This window comes from Mustela nivalis (assembly GCF_964662115.1).
Source record: "Mustela nivalis genome assembly, chromosome: 9".
NCBI classification, from domain to species: domain Eukaryota; kingdom Metazoa; phylum Chordata; class Mammalia; order Carnivora; family Mustelidae; genus Mustela; species Mustela nivalis.
The window spans coordinates 87,052,070-87,065,210 of record NC_139028.1 but is presented as its reverse complement, the minus strand read 5'-3'; positions in this window follow the sequence as shown (position 1 = coordinate 87,065,210).

Here is a 13,141-nt window from a genome sequence, read left to right as displayed (position 1 = left end):
ACTCCTGACAAATGTTGTTGGATAAATAGATGAGTGAATAAAACCTGATTTCTATAAAGTGAAACCCTGAATTTCAACAAAAGGTTTTTGTTTCTTTCATCTATTACTGCCCAAAATTTAGGGGCTTGAAACAGCCATGTCATGTTGGGGGATCAGGAATTAGGGAAGGGCTCAGCTGGCTGGTTTATCTCTGAGCCACATGGCATCAGCTGGGGTGAACAGGACTGAAGGATTCATTTCCAAACTAACTTCTTCACTCACTTGTCTGGGCCTTTGCAGGAATAGTTGAAGGTGGTTTCAGCTGGGCTCCTCTCCCACTCCATGCAGTGTCAGAGCCTCTCCACTTTATCTCTCTAGCGGGGTAATCAAACTTCTTACACAGCACAGGCCTCCACAATCAAGTAGCAAAAACTACAGGCAAAGTAGGTGTAACAGCTCTAGCTCTTGATCTAGCTGGAGCATTGTCAGCTCCATTGTATTCTCTGTGGCTCAGAGTGGGGAAATTGATCTCATGTCCTGACGGGAAGATAAACAAAAAATGTAAAGTCACTGCTAATCTGCTACAGTTTCCTTAACCAAGACAAGAAGCTCAGAAACGTTAAACTATGGAGTCGTTGCTTCCTTCAATCAGACTTTCTTCATGGCATAACTTTCACTCTCCAAATATCAGTAAATAATTCTATAAACCCCTACATTAAAATTCTATGAAACTTGGATGCATATCTGAACTAATTTCCATGCTTCAGTGAACACGTCTCAGGGGTAACATAGGAGTGTCTGTGTTCTAGTTATTTAAAGTAATTCAAACTTCTCTAAATCTGGTGGGATCAAGCAGCCCAAAATATCATTACAGCTAAAAATTTACTCTACAGTAAAGTGTCATTACAAATCAACCCTGTGCTATCCACCTCCTGGGCATGAAAAAATTCAGCACCGCCACTTTCAGGATATTTTAGCATCTCAACAGGGAGTACGGCTAAGTAAGAGCTAAAATAGCACAATGATCCCAGATACCACACAGAAGAAAGGAAATACAAATAGCACAAACAAGCGCAGGGCATCTCGGATGATTCCAAAGAAAACCAAAGTTTATTCTTCACATTTGGTTCTAGAGGCTCCTTATTTTAAAGAATTTTATTTCTGATGGCTTTAGCCACCCCCACTCCCACAAATTCACATTTATTCCATAGGCAGGAGGATTATTTTCTCATTGTGTCATGATCTTAATCTCTGCCTGTCACAGTTATATTACACATGTATTTTCAATGACCCAAGGCTTTTCAACCAAGTGATTAAAAGGAGGAGCTGGTTAGTTTTGTCAAATGCAAATGTAGACGTGGATTGTTAGGCCATAGGAACTTTCAGTATAAGGGCTGAGTATATTGGAGAAGAAAACATTCCCTAAATGTAAGACCTGCCATGACTAAGGTAAATTTAGACACAAAGTGGAAGCCTTAGAATATAAGGACCAAGGAGAGAATAAGCAAGATGGGGTGGGTGGAGTTTACAGATCTTAACCCTAGAGAGGAATGTTGGGAGAACTTCTGTTTGCTGGTGGGGCACAACACCCCCAGCCCCAGCTTCACACTCTCTCACTCAAAGCATCCACTGGAATGCAAGATCCATGGCGAGCAAGATTGGGGTGTTTTTGTTCAGTAATGTATCCTAGACACCTAGAACAATACATGGCATGTAATGAGCAGTCAACAAATATTTGTTCATTTTTGACAAATGAAGCTCTTGAGGATTGCCTTAAAGGAATCTAGGAAGCTAATTGAATGTGGGCACAGTTACTAGGGATCTGTTCACACAACAGTAACTCTGTCTGTGGCTAAAGAGAACAAAGCCAAGATACCAGCCCACACTGAGGCAGCTCTCAGGGTCCTTGCCCAGTGGACAGTGTCTAATGGGGACTTTTTAGTGCTAAAAAAGCAATCCTCCAGAGCAATCCCCAGAGAGGATGCAGGGAGAAACCCTGTTCTGTGAGGAAAGTGAGAAAACTGAGGAAACAGCACAGTTACAAGGCTACTGCCACCCTCTCACCACTTGGACATTCAGATCCCAAATGAAGGGGACAAGGGGACACCACATAGTCTATAGTGTAATATGTGACATAATACCAAGATTTACTCTATTCAAAAGGAAGAGTAATGTGAAGAACATCACTATTTCCCCTCTTTTTCTTTTGGTTGATGTTGAAACTGGGGGCTATGCCTCAGTCAACTGGAAGGGGTGGCCATGTGTAGGTATGAGAAAAAAGCAAAGACTAACATAAACCTATCGTTCCATAGTCTTTCTCCTTCTGAGATACTTTGAAGAATTTTTTTCAATAAGAAAATACACCGTACTCAGTCTCTAAACTTCTTAATGCATCAAGAACTGATTTGAAAAGTTATCCATGGTAAGTTCTGCATCAGAAGAGTCACAACATAAAACTAGAGAAGAAAAACCTCTCAAAGTCCAAGCAGACCACAAGCTAAAGATATCTAGTCACTGCTTCCTATGGTACCAAAAATAAATAAGTAAATAAATAAAGTTGGTGGGGGTGGAGGCCAAGGCCCATGTCTTATTCAGGGCTTTATTACTAGCATGGCCAATAGGATGAATTTATAATGAATGGAGTCTGGCCTTGCACATGCAAGACACTGTCTTAATGCTGTCAGAAGTCTTGTTTACCAAGTGGTGTGTGGGTAACAGATGCTGTGTTCCTTTTTAGGCACTCTGTTGCCCCCTGGAAATTTTTTTGCATGCCTAATCACCTGACTCTTTGCCAGCCTGCTATCCTCTGAGCCTTCTTTCACTGCGTTTTGTAAACCTCCTGAGAGAACTACATGCATTAGGGCCCCAAATTAAGAAGAATAACATGAAGCAGTTTGAGATGCTCAAAGTCAATCAAGGAAAAGCACAAACTTAGAGAGCAGGATATACAGTAACACACACGCATAGCAAGAATTCTGAGAGAGTATCCAAGCAGTAACAGAGGTGAGCAGAGCAATTATAAGTGATTTAAAAAAATATTCCTCCTTTATTTTCTTTTTACATTTCCCACAAAGAACACATATTATCTTTATATGGAGAAAATATCAAATTGAAATATATATGATCCCATTTTTATTTTTTAAAAAGATGAAGTATGTGCATGTATGTGTTTGCTTTTATATGCATAGAAAAAATCTGAAACTCCAGATATCAAAAGTATAAATATAAGTTTTAGGAATGTGATTGAGAATAAAGAGGAAAAAAGGAGAGAAACTCTACCTCTTTTCTTTCATTCTTCTGTAATGTTTGAATTTGTATTTTATAATAAATATTATTTTATAATAAAAAAGAAAAAAGTAAATACAAAAGATACTCTAAATTGTCCTTTTGATAGTCAGATCTATGGAAAATGAACCCAATGATAAAATGATATATGCCATTGCTGTGATCGTATGTAGTTACTGACATGACAATTTAATGTTATAATGCCATAATTGCTATTACAACAACATTTTACATTGGTATAGGTTTAGTTCTTTTTTTTTTTTTACTTTTTAGGTTGGACTAAAGAAACAAACCTGAGAGGCAAGTGATAAAATACAGTTCTCTAAACATAATGAAGGGCTTATGGCTTACTGTGAGTCCTTCCTCAAAACAGGATGAGAAATAAAATTATAAGACTTGCTCCTGAAATAAGTTAGCTGAGTTATAGGGAAGACTTCACATAGCGAGGGCAAGTAACACCATGTGGGTTAACAAGAAGCACACACAGAATTACTTTTCCTGGAGGACTTTAAAAATAGGCTGATGTATCTGGGTGAGTGGAAATGTGTTTCTGCTGAAGGCTAAGCAGATGAACTTGGTGACCCCTCAAGATCCCTTCTGGTCCTATGACTCAGGCTTATGACCCTGGCTCAGGCACAAGAGCTCTGCTCCACCCAAATGGCCTAACCTTACTTCAGTGGCTGCTGCTTCGCTATGGACACAAATCCTCCCTGTGTCCTGCTATATCTAGAATCCTCAATCCTAGCTCCCATCTGGATAAGGAGTGCAATATCAATATCTAGCAAAAAGTCGATGATTCAGAAGCAAACTCAAAATATGAGGTCTACAAAACCCAAGTTGAAAAGCATACTATAAGATAACTGGCTTGCAATTTTCAAAAAATGTCAATGTCATGTGAAAATAAAAGTCTGAGACGCATTGCAGATTAAAGGAGACTAAAGGGACATGGGTACTACATGTAGCACGTGACCCTATACTAGGTCATATAATGTGGGAAAATGTTATAAAAGACATTATTGAGCCAAAAAATGAAGTTAGACTGCATTGTACTAACATTCAATTTCCTGAATTTGATAACTATATTATCATTATATAAGAAAAAAAAATCCTTGCTCTTAGGAAATAGGCACTATATAATTAAGTAAAGAGATCATAGATAGATGATAGATACATGATAAAGTAAATATGACAAAATTGTTTAAAGTTGATAAATATGAAAAAGGGTCTACAGAAGTAGTTTATTTTACTAATCTTACAAGTTTTCTATTAATTAAAAATTATTTTAAAAGGAACTATTTTTATAAGTGAGCTCTAATGTTCGTAACTATGAGTTAGGAGTTTCCCTGCCAGGGTTCCTGCTCCCGCATCTTTTCCTAACCATGAGGAAGCACAGCCATCTTGGCCCACCTCAGACACTTCCTTCCTTCCCACTTGGTCCTGATTTCAGGGAACACCACGGTTCTACCTCTAAGCTTGTTTTTCTTGCTCCTCTCGTCACATCTCGAATGCTATCCCTTCAAGGTCAGGAGCCTACCAGTTATTCAGTCCTCGTCCCTGTATGGCAATCCCACCTGATGCTGCTCACATCCTGACATGACACCTGTCTACCTTGCTCTTAGCAAAACTCCAACTCTTCCTGGCTTGTCCATTCTTGTAAAAAGAAAAAAAAAAGATATAATTTTCCTTATATTCTTAGGAGTTCAGCTAGTTTAGTAAGCCATAAAAAAGTGGCTTGCTTGAATTTCATGTCCATGCATGGTAGTGCTAGGGTGAGAAACTTAACCTAGAAAGGGAGATAAGTTTGGAGGGGAGGATAGGAACTAACATTTATGAGTGTCACCCTCACACTAAGTGATTTATGTACATTATCTTATTTGATCTTCACAACACTTATACACGGCAGATTCTATTATCCCTATTTTGTGGATGAGAACATTAAGACTCAAAGATATTAAGCAACTTGTCCACATTCATGGTTACTGATTGGTTAAGTCATTAATCAAACCCATGTCTTTATGTTTCCAAGTCTTGTGATCTAAACAGCTTCATTACATGGCATCACAATTCTGTCAGCATACAGTAGAGCAGAACTATCTGTACTGACTTACAATTAGTGATAGCAAATAAACTCTGAACTAATTTACTTAAACTTTTCTTAAACTCGAGTAAATGCAAGCCACTTTATATTGGTCTTTCATTTACATCTTCTATAAGGCTGTTAATAAAATTCAACTGATTTAGGGGAAAAAATAATCTCTTTATTGTTAGTACTACCAGTGGAGGTACTGGTCTATTTGTTTTGAAAAGCAACTTGACAATACATAGCTATAGCCTCAAAATGTTTATAATCTTTTTCTTTTTCAAATTATGAAACTTAAAAATGTTTATAATCTTTAACCTAGCAATTCCTGGATACGCATCTATTACTGTAACTATGGGGAATGAATGACTTGGTGTACCAAGATACTCCCTGAAGTGTTATTAACAATTCTTAAAATAACAGCCAAGGGGCACCTGGGTGGCTCAGTCATTTGAATGTCCAACTCTTGATTTTGTCTCGGGTCATGATCCCATGGTCCTGAGAGCAAGGCCCGTATCAGGCTCCACACTCAGCACCATGTCAGCTTCTCTATCTGCCTCTACTCTTCCCCCAGCTCACACTCTGTCATTCTCACTCTTTCTCAAATAAATAAATGAATAATCTTTAAAAATAAAATAACAGTCAAAATGTCCAATATTAAAGGGATGAATAAGTAAATAATGGTTTTTATCAGTGTATAGTAACAATGCAGTCATTGAAAATTACGTTTATAAAGTGTAATAAAATGAAAAAATCTGTATGACAATAAAAAAAAGCCAAAATCTAAAATTAAATTTAAAGAATGCTTGCAGCTTGGGGGAAATGGTCTATATTTTAAAAGACTGTGTCTACCTGCTGATTGGAGAATAGATTTCAGGCTGATAGATCAACCACTTATAAAATTACTGCATTAGTCCAGGGGAGTGTTGGAGGTGGATTGGATTCAGGTATTAGTGTGGGAGGTGGTAAGAATCTGTCAGATTATCTTACATACTCTGAAGTGGAGCTGACTGGATTTCCTAGCAGATTTATTTTACGGCATGAAAGAGTGGAGTTAAGAATGCCCTCCAGCCTTTTGGCTCAAGCCACTGTAGTTTCCGTTTTCTGAGATGGAGACACCGAGTTGGAGCAGGCTGGAAAGTGCAAATCAAGGCTTAGATTTGGGGCATGTTATCTTTGAGATACCTGTTAGACATTCCTATGAGAATGTTCTGGGTGGTTGGATATAGAACTCAAGTTCAAAGGACAGGTCAGATTTATGGATGTAAATTTGGGAACCGTCCTCTTAAGGGAAAAATAACACTGAAATGTGACTGGATGAAATCACTGGGAAGAGGGTGCAGATAAGGAGGAGAAGATAGCCAAGCACCAACCCAGTTCAAATAGAGATTAGGAAGATGAGAAGAAGGGAGCAGAAACAGAGAAGTAGCAGCTAGTCAGGTGGGAGAAATAAGAGTGCCACACCTCAGAAGTCAAGTCAAGTGTAGGGTATTACAAAGGAAATTGTCCATGGTGTCAAAAGCTGCTGATGTTTAAACAGTGATAGTTTGTAAGCAGTAGGACCTAAGTGTTCCTTTGTTTTGTTTTAAATTTTCCCTTCCTAATAGATATCAGAACAGTGGTTGCCTAGGGTAGGGAAGGAGGTCATGGAGATAGATAGGACAGGGCTATCAGGGAGCTTGCTGGGTGATGAAAATGTTTTATATCTTGACTTGGGAATGGGTCACACAGGTGTGAACATTGTTCAAAACTAATCAAACTGTACACTTAAGATCTGTGTGTTTTACTATGTGCAAATTACACTTCAGCAAAAAAACAAAAATAAATTCTATTTTTCACATTTCTGCATTTTCTAATATTATTATAATGAACATTCATTACTTTTGTAATAAAAAATAAACATTTAGAAACGAAGGTTGGATTACTGCATATGTCAAATTTCTTTGAATTGTAAAGGTAAGAATTAGCAGGATATTATTTTTTCCCTCAGCCAAAAACCAAGGTAAATAATAATTGAATACTGTACATAATGAAAACTTTGCCATGGATTTCCCAGGGGAAACTTACCTCTGCAAGTAAAAACCCAATTCTTATAGATAAACCAGGAAAAATCTACCTCTTTACAGGTCAAGTCTGGAGAGTTCAGGTGGTAAGTGATTTTTGCATTTTATAAATGCAAAACAATGGAGATTAATATCAAAATGTAGGTTGTGTCCTTCAGTAAGTCAGCTAAATTCTGTATACGAGTTTTCTCCAAAGTGGCAATAATGCTCTCTGCCATGTGTCAGTCTCATGGTCTTGAGACAATTCCATGAACTAATAATGACCATAAAAGCTATTTGGAAATTATAAAGAATTCCACAAGATCAAGTCCTGGGAAATACATCTGGGGCCATAGGAAGTTCCGTTCATCTTAATAAACTTACAGAGATGTGCACTTTGAAGGTAGGCTTCCAAACCTCCTTCTTTCTTGGAAAATAACCCAAAATAATTGCCCAAATAACAGTGAATCTGAAGAATCAGCCTTCTACAGTCAGCACATTTTTGCAGTACAATGATAAGTTCATAACCTGAGAAATTGTTGAATGAACCCCCATTTCCTTTTTCTGTATCTTCCACCTATTCCAATTCTCATTAGAATGAGAGTTTTTTCTTATAAGTTAGTTAAGAAGGAAATGTTCATTTATGTAAAGCATATCCACTTCCATATACCTCCAGTGAAATCTCCTCTTCCTGCAATCCCACCAACTTGCAAAACATACTCTTTCCCGTGTACAATGCACTTGAGCACATTTCTATAATACCCAGAAATTGTGTTTGAAGGATAGAAAATAATTAGCATTTTCTAGAATAGAAATATAGACCAAGAAATTAGAAAGCAGACCAGAATAATACCAAGCCACATGGTAAGGGTCTTATCATATAGGCAAGTGGATATCATTGAAGGTTTTTTAAAGGAGGGGTATAATTTTTTAAAAAAAGTGATGTTTTAGCAAGATGAATCTGTGTTTGGTAAGCAGAATGGATTGAAAGGAAACAGGTAATAGAAATCTCCCAGATGAAAGTCTATTGACGTGGTTCAGGCAAGTGGAGGTGAGGTCGTGAGAGCAGTAAGAATAGAACAGAAATAGGAAAGTCAGAAATAGGATACAGTTGTGAAGAAAATGAAAATATGGTTTAGGGCATGGTGAGTTTAAGGTGACAGTGGGATCCAAACAGAAATGTCAGGCATATACAACTGAAAGTGCAAGACTAGGAAGTAGAAGAATAGCTTGAAACATAATTATTTTAGGAAGAATATTCCATCGATGCCATCATAGGTCTGTATAGCTGCCTTTGCCAAAAGAATGTAATGAGTTTATTTAATAACATACTTAACCATTTAATATAACAGAAATATCTTTTCAGCATGTAATGTTAAAAATTACTGAGATGCTTTATACTCTTTTTCCCATACTCTTCAAAATGTTTTTTCCACAATCTTCAAAATCCAGTGTGGATTTTGCACTTACAGAACATCTATCTCAGTTTGGACTAGCCATATCTCAGTACTCAGTTGTTACTAGCCTATGGACAGTGACTACAGTATTGTATAGTACAATTCTAGATGACCCCTTCCCACTTCTCATAGCTTAGCATCCATAGCAGAAAGCTGTATGGGAAGGAAAAACTGATTGCCAAGACAGAAAATGTGAAAAGGTGTATAAAAGTAGGTTTGTCTATGTACATATATGTGTGTTGGTATTCATGTGTACTTGTAATGACATTTATTGAATTTTTATTATATGCCAGGCAATGAACTTAGAATTTTACATATATTAATATGTTAAAACAGCTGAAGCTACTTGATGGAGTAGGTACTATGAATATTATTCCCATTTTATGAGTTAAAAAATAGTCTTCCTAAGATTAAGTAACCTTCTCCAAAATTATGCAGCACTGGAGTAACTTTGAAAAAGTTATCTCATCCCAGAATCTTTGTACTTAACATACATTAAATTTGTGGGATTTATTTTATTTATTCTCTTTTCTGCAAAGAGCTAAATGCCAGGGCTATTATTATCTAATAACCCATTGTGAACAACTTTTCATATAACAAAATAATATTCAAAATTATGACTGTGGTGATTGTGCACAAAATATCATACAGATAAATAATTTATTTAATAATTTCTCCTTCTCTGCATCTTGGTTTCTTTCTCATAAGTGAGGCTTTTGCATTTAGCAACAAAATAACTGATCCACCAGTTTGATTGGGTATGCAAAAAGATACAATGACATATATGTTGAAAACTAGATTATCTTTCAATTTCCCAGGCATGGATTTCCATGGGGAATAGCAATATAACTATAGCAACCTATCCCATCCCATAATATTTGTCACAGTTAGGATCCTAACTTGGGCATCTAAGGGACTTGGCAAAAGCCTCTGTCTCTGCCCAACATAGGCACAGTTGACAAATACAAAAGCCCTAGGAGAAGCCCTGAAGACAGATACCCCAACTAAATGCCAAAAATGATGCCAAGTCAGAATGTTCTCTTGTATCTGTCAAATCCACAGGTGGGCAATGAACCAACATGCTCTGCTAACATGTGGCACGTTTCCAAACCCAAGGCTTCTCTTGCAATTGAGAACCAATTAGGCTGAAAGTACTTAACAATTAAATACCTCCTCTTGGTATGTCCACAGTCCTATAAAATTCCAACAGATAATTGCAGTAGGAGTAAAAGAGATCAAACTTAACAGTGCTTATAAAACACATCTCCAACTACCTAAGGCTATGTGATAGTAGAAGAATTATTGAATACTCAATGAGTATCTTTTCTCCTCTACCTTCCATTGGTCCCATTATCCCACAGTGATAATTCTAAATTGCTTCAGAATAAACTGATTGGTTTGGGAATGAATTCTCCTGAGATCTCATAGAGCAGATCTTCCCTATGTAGCCCCCTTTATCTTTGTTATCTACCTTTGAGGTACATGCGAGCACAGTGAGTTATTATTATTATTATTATTATTAACAGCAACCTGAGTGAGAGGATTCTCAGAAATATATAACAAATGATGGGACCCTCCTGAGATTTGCTAGGAAAGAAGTGGCCTTGCCAACCTCCATTCATGCCTTAGTCCTTTGGAGATTTCAATTGTTCCCTCCATGGATCTTAAAACAGTTATAAATTATAGCAAAAGAGATAGTGTTCACCCAGCCAGGACTCTAAACAAGGGCCTAGAGAATTCTAGCAAAGGGTAACAAATTCCTCTTTTCTATCTCCACTGGATCCTACAGAGACATTTAACAGCATTTATAGCACCTTACAGAATTTTATTTTTTTACATTCTGCGCGCACACACACACACACGTACATATGTATAAATACAAACAATAAATGTTTCTAAAAGTGTGGTCTATAGACCACCAATATCAGAATCATGAGTGTGAAAATTGACAAAATAGCTTCCTGGAATCTACCCCAAGCTATCCAAAATAGAATGTTTGGAGAGTGGGGAGTGGAATTCATTCAGACAGTAAAGTTCAAAAACCATGGCTTTGAACCCTAAGTCTCTCAAGTGCAGGGAATATGTTTTAGCAGGAGAGAAGATATTCAGGGTCAAAGGAAAGACTTTTGAGATCTCCTGAGTTATCCCACTCAGGACACAGATTCTGGTCCTTTCTGCCCCATTTGGCCTGAAAAAACTCCAATATCCTATTTGTCCTGTAAGGAACTCTGAAATATTTCACTTTGAAAATAAAGCTCCTGGTGAGCATAGTGCACAATTTCTCATTCTCACTGTCTGGAAAAAGGTCTTTGAGCAAGAATGAAAACTAGGATAATAATAGAATTGAGTTCCTGTGCTGTTTTTTAAAAAATTACTATTAGAACTAATCACAAAAGAACTTCCTAATACAATGCAGACTGGAACTTCTTAAAATAGAAATAATGAATTCAGATTTATTTTCAATTCATTAATTCATTTACTCATTCACTTATTCATTTATAATTCAATAAATATTTAATAAGTACCTACCACATATGGGCACTGATAGAATGGTTAAGGATAAACAAGATAGACAAAGTCATTACCCTTGGATGGTATACAACTGGTTCATTTATTCACTCATTCATTTATTTGTTAATTTCACTTGTTTAACAAATTTACTAAGCATGATTTGGAAGCAACTGCGAGGCATTTTGTCATGCAGACATGAGAAGAACATCCATCTACTGAAATGACAGGAGAAGGCAAATATGCCTACCTACTATATGAGGAAAAATATAACAGGATGAATGTTTTTACACAGGGGGGCTTAAGAAATTGAGAGAAAAATGTCTGAACAGGTTGAATAATGTCTAGTTAAAAATTTAGTCTATGTTGCATCCCTATATGTGCATCTTCTTTTTCCATATATTCACTCAATTTCTCATTCTAAATATTCATTAAACACATAATATGTATCAGCTGTCATACTGGGTGAATATATACACACAAGATCCAATCTATACCACTGAAAACCTCAGGGATTGAGAGAAACCAGGAGTACATGGCACATGTGCCACTTCTGTTCTCCTCACTCACGGCTAAAATCACTAATTAACATGTTACTCTTTCCTGCTGAGCTTAAATACAGGCTCTGGAAGTTCTAAAACATGGAATTTCATGTGGGCACTTAAAAAAAAAAATTCAGTGTAAGAGATACTTGAAGAAGGGCTGAGACTTCCCAGTGAAAGCCACTCTGGATCATGCAGGTCCTAGCTGATTTTCCAGTGAATCATAGACATAAGAGCACTGATGCACTGAGCTTCGTTCAGATCTGCAAAATCTTTTGCCAATCTATAGACTTGTGAGAAATAATACGTAGTTGTTATTTTAAGCCACTAAGCTTTGAAATGGTTTGTGAGACACCATAGTAAGCTGACAAAGAATGTGGTGTTACATTTCGGTTCTGCTATCACTAAAACATAGCATATGTGACATTGGCTTTGGGTCAAAGAAGTCTACAGAGGCTGGAATGGTGAGAAAACGTCTGAAGGAGACTAAGAAAATGGCAATGCATTTCATACAGTGATGAGACAATTGGTAAATCTGTCACCAATTGTAACTAAGAAAAGAGGAAATGTAGTGATGAGCTTTTGGATTTGAGCATTGAGATTTCTAGGCAAAATGTTGAAAGCGGGGACCATTCTTGGTGGTCATATTTGGTAAACTGTTAGAAGAAGGAGAAGTTCTAAAGAAAAAACTACCTACATCATAAGCAAAAACATAGAAAATAGAGAGAGTTTGTGATTTTCTGGCAGGGAACATCAAACTATTCTTCATCACTAGCCTCCCTCGGGAGCAGAAAACTTCTCACAGTAAAATATAGCTTCGGGACAAAAGATGAAATCACGGGTGTGGTTATCAGCCCCTTTGTAAATATCTGTGAAAGAATTAAGGCAGGACTTTATGTAATGAGAACTGGGTATTATATGCAACTGATGAATCACTAACTCTACCTCTGAAACTTAAAAAAGAAAAAAAAAGAATTAAGGCAGTCTCTAAGAATTTCTCTGCTATATAAAAAGGCTTATAAGGGTATTAAAGATGTGGCTTTTAGTTCATGGAGGAGAATCACATCATTTTTAAAGGAAATCTATTTTTAATTTTAATTTTTAATCCAGTTGGGTTGGCAATGTTCTGTCAGTATGGACTAAAAGGAATTGAGATTGTAGAAAAATGTCTCAGAATTGTGGAAAGACCTTCATGCCACCAAATCTTTATAGGCAAAAAGCAGGAATATGTTCCAATATTTTCTTCAG